Source organism: Tachyglossus aculeatus, chromosome 3 (genome assembly GCF_015852505.1).
Source record: "Tachyglossus aculeatus isolate mTacAcu1 chromosome 3, mTacAcu1.pri, whole genome shotgun sequence".
Taxonomy (NCBI): Eukaryota; Metazoa; Chordata; class Mammalia; order Monotremata; family Tachyglossidae; genus Tachyglossus; species Tachyglossus aculeatus.
In genome coordinates, this window is record NC_052068.1 from 13,947,254 (window position 1) to 13,952,360 (window position 5,107).

The following is a 5,107-nucleotide window of genomic DNA, read 5'->3' on the forward strand; positions in this document are numbered from 1 at the left end:
ATAGAGAATAATAATAATAATAATAATGGTATTTGTTAAGCACTTACTATGTGCAAAGCACTGTTCTAAGCGCTGGGGGGATACAAGGTGATCAGGTTATCCCACATGGGGCTCACAGTCTCACACCCCATTTTACAGATGAGGGAATTGAGGCACAGAGAAGTTAAGTGACTAGCCCAAGAACACACAGCAGACAAGTGGCAGAGCCGGGATTAGAACCTATGACCTTCTGAGAGGAGGGAAAAGAGAGAGGAGGAGGGGAAAGGGGCAAAGGAGGGGAGAGAGGAAAGAAAAGAGGGGGGATGGAGGGAAGGAGATAAAAGAGAGACAAGAAGGAAAAGAGAGCGAAGGAGGGGAAGGGGAAAAGGAGGAGAGGAGAAAGGAAAAAGGGGGTCAGGGAAAAGGGACAAAAAGAGGGGGGAGAGAGGAAGGCAAAAGGGAGGAAAAGGGCAAAGGAAGGGAGAGAAGGGAAAAGATTATCTCGTTGGGGGCAGGAATTTGTCTGTTGTTATATTGTCCTCTCCCAAGCGCTTAGTACAGTGCCTCGCACACAGTAAGCACTCAATAAATATGACTGAATGAATGAAGGGAGAGAGAGAGAGAGGCAAAGAGAGGAGAGGAGAGGAAAAGGGCAAAAAGAAAGGGAAGAGGGCAAAGAGAGGGGTAAGGGAGAGAGGAAGGCCAAGGAGGGAGAGGAAGGGCAAAGGAAAGGATAGAAGGCAAAGAGGGGGAAAGAGGGGAAAGGGGGAAAGGAGGAATTAATCATTATTAGCCACTTAATAGAAGTGCTGCCATGAGGAGATTGCAATTTGAGATTTCTATAGTATTTTCGCTTGCAATCCCCGGTAACGTTTTTCTGTTTCAAATGAAATGGTGTATTTTGCCACAATCCCAAACATGTACCCCAAAAGTGTTTCGAACCAATGACTTAAGGTAAATTCATTCTTGAAACGATATTCTAAAGTGTGTGAGTGAAGGAGAATGCACCACCCTTTGCCCCAGCCCCACAAACCACGCTCCCGCATACACCCCCCGCCCCCCAACGCACACTTTGGGGGTAGTTTGGTGTCACTAACGTGAGCTGGATAAGATGAAACCCCAGGAAAATAAGGAAAAAAATGCAAAAACCGTCTGCAGTGCAATTCTCTCAGGAACAGCTGCCTCCCTGAATACTTCCCAAAAGAACATCTAAAACATTTACTGCATTTTAAAAATACAGAGTTGCCTTTGTTTCGAGGGTTGTGAAGTAGCTTTGATGCCTGGCAGGCATATTTTTCTTGCTTCTCAACTGCATCACTTGGGGCTGCAGAATGATTGGACTCAACTTGTTTAAAAAGCAGATAATTTGGGGAAAATATCAAAACAGACGCGCGCCCAGTGATTGCCATAAAATTGCTTAATGATGTTTGGATTCTGCGGGAAAATTTCAGAGTGCAACGCTGAAAAGAAGAGGTCGCAGTTTACTTAGCAGTGAAGAAGGAAAGTTTGAAGTTTCACAAGTAGGACACGTGAAATTGTTTCTGGGACAAGCTGAGATCCAAGAACTGTCGGTGCTAATCTGGAAGCGGATATTTGCTCACAACGCTCCGAATAAATTATTCCAAACAGTCCGGATACATTGTAGAGCCACTGGCATTTTTGCATCCATTTTTTTCTGGCTTGGCTGTGACACGGAATGAGCTGTGCTTGTATGACGGCCCCCTCTGAATTCAAAATATCTTCTCTTTTTCTCCTTTGTCTATGCACTGCAATGTGTAACTCTTAACACTTAATGAAGCACTTAGAGAGCAGCATGGCCTAGTTGATAGAGCATGGATTTGGGACCCAGAAGGACCTGGGTACCAATCCCAGCTCTGCCATTTATCGGCTGCATGGCTTTGGGCAAGTCACAATTTCTTGGTGCCTCAGTTGTCTTACCTGTAAAATGGGAATTAAGACTATGAGGCCCACGTGGGTCAGGGACTATCTCCAACCCGATTTGCTTGTACCCACCTCAGCACTTGGAACAGTGTCTGGCAGACAGTGAGAACTTAAATGCCATTATTATTATTATTATTAGTAGTAGTAGTAGTAGTAGTAGTAGTAGTAGTAGTAGTAGTAGTAGTAGTATCATCACTTTGATCTATAAAATGGGGATTCAATTCCTGTTTTCCCTCCTAGTCAGACTGTAAACTCCAGACTGTGTCCTACCTGATTATCTAGTACAGTGCTCTGCACATAGTAAGCGCTCAATAAATACAATTGATGATGATGATGATCTTGCCTCTACTCCAATGTACAGTGCTTGGCAGACAGTAAGTCTTTAAAAAATACATCATTATTATTAGCCCACTCCTTGCCCCAAAGCACATATAGACATATCCCTATACTCTTTGCTGCTTCCCCTGTCTATAATTCATTTAAACATTCATTCATTCAATCATATTTATTGAGCGATTACTGCGTGGAGAGCACTGTACTAAGCACTTGGGAAGTATAAGTTGGCAACATATAGAGACGGTCCCTACCCAGCAACAGGCTCACAGTCTAGAAGGGCGAGACAGACAACAAAACAAGTAGATGGTGTCAATACAAAATAAATAGAATTATAGCTATATACACATCATTATTAAAATAAATAAAGACGTATGTACAAATATACACAAGTGCTGTGGGGAAGGGAAGGAGGTAAGGCAGAGGCGGGGAGGGGGGCGATGGGGAGGGGAGGAGGAACATCTGCCTCCCACTGGATTGTAAACTCCTTGAGGGCTTGGATTCATTCATTCATTCATTCAATTGTATTTATTGAGCGCTTATTGTGTGCAGAGCACTGTATTATGCGCTTAGGAAGTACAAGTTGGCAACATATAGAGACGGTCCCGACCCAGCAATGGACTCACAGTCTAGAAGAGGGAGACAGAAAACAAAACAAAACATGTGGACAGGTGTCACTTGGATTATCATGTCAATCAACTCGACTATATTGTACTCTCCCAACAACTTGGTATAATCAATTAATCAATGCTACTTATTGAGTGCTTACCATGTGCAGAGCACTGTAGTAAGCACTTGGGAGAGTCCAATACAACAGAGTGGGCTAACATGTTCCCTGCCCACAAGGACCTTATAGTCTAGAGGGGAAAACAGACATTATAATTAATTATAGTATGTACATGGTGCTGTGGGGCTGAGTGTGGGGTGAATATCAAGTGCTTGAAGAGAACAAATCCAAATGCCAAGGTGATACAGAAGTGAGAGGACTTAGGGGAAATGAGAGCTTAGTTGGGGAAGTCCTCTTGGTAGAGATGCAATTTTAATAAAGGTTTGACTGTGAGGAGAGTGGTGGTCTGCCAGGTATAGAGGGGAGGGAGGTCCAGGCCAAAGGGATGTTGTCGGCAAGGGATAGGTGGTGAGTTAGAGTAGATGGAGGTCCAGTGAATAAATTGGAGTTGGTGTTAGAGGAGGTTATTGTAGTAATAATAATAATAATAATAATGATGGCATTTATCAAACACTATGTGCAAAGCACTGTTCTAAGTGCTGGGGAGGTTACAAGGTGATCAGATTGTCCCACGGGGCGCTCACAGTCTTAATCCCATTTTACAGATGAGGTATCTGAGGCCCAGAGAAGTTTAGTGACTTGCTCAAAGTCACACAGCTGACAATTGGCGGTGCTGGGATTTAAACCCATGACCTCTGACTCCAAAGCCTATACTCTTTCTACTGAGCAACACTGCTTGTCTAGTACTAATATTAAAGTAGTACTAGTATTACTAGTACTTTACATACAGTAAGCAGTGTGGCCTAGGGGAGTCAGAAGGATCTGAGTTTTAATCCTGGCTCTGTCACTTGTCTGTTTTGTGACCTGTGTCAACTCAATTTCTTGGTGTCTCGGTCACCTTATCTGGAAAATGTGGATGAAGACTGTGAGCTGCACGTGGGATGTGGATTGTGTCCAACCTGATTATCTTGTATCTCCCCTAGTAGAGTGCCTAGCAGTGTAAGCACTTAATACCATAAAAAACAAAAAGTAAGCAAATACCATTGCTTGATTGATTAATCAATTTTTTCCCACTATCTGGCTTTCATAATAATAATAATAATGATGATGGTATTTGTTAAGATCTTATTATGTGACAGGCACCGTAGTAAGGGCTGGGGTGGATACAAGCAACTCATGTTGGGACTCACAGTCTTAATCTCCACTTTCCAGATGATGTAACTGAGGCACAGAGAAGTGAAGTAACTTGCCCAAGGTCACATCGCAGATAAGTGGTGGAGCTGGGATTATGTTGCCAACTTGTACTTCCCAAGCGCTTAGTACAGTGCTCTGCAAACAGTAAGTGCTCAATAAATACGATTGAATGAATGAATGAATTAGAACCCATGACTTTTTCACTCCCAGGCCTGTGCTCTGTCCACTAGATGCTTCTTTTTACCTTAACCCTCCACATCACTTGCCTATGAAGCTGAGGTCTCTCTCCAATATCTTGGGCTGAGGAGAGAAGAGGCATGAGTTTAAACTTTGGAATAAATTTAGAACTGAAATATCAGGAAAAGCTTTTGATGTAAAGTGAAACTGGCACTGTGAGCCTCGGGCTGCTCTATCATTAAAAGGAGGGAAGCAAATATTCTCCAATAATAATTGAATCAATCAATGGAATTGAGTGCTCCCTCTGTGCAAAGCTCTGTAATAAGCACTTGGGAGAGTACATTAGAGAAGGTAGAAATGATCCTTGCCCTCAAAGAGTTTATAATCTGGAGGCAATAAGGTGATAACAAAAATGCAAAATCAGTGGTACGTAAATTAGAGCGATAGTGATTTAGACATACCCAAGAGGATGGTTAGTCAAAAGTACACAGGCCCAGCCATCAATAAATCAGTCAATCATATTTATGGAGAGCTTATTATGTGAACTAAGAGCTTGGAAGAGTACAACATAAGAATATAATAGACACAGTCCCTGCGCACACAAGCTAATAGTTTCAGAAAAGCAGGCCAGGATGGATGTCATTTTTTCCATCCATGTTTTCCATGTTTTTTCCACCATTTTTTCCATGTTTGTTTGCAAACTCCTTCAGGGCAGGGATCATGCCAAGTAATTCCAATGTAGGCTCCCAAACGCTT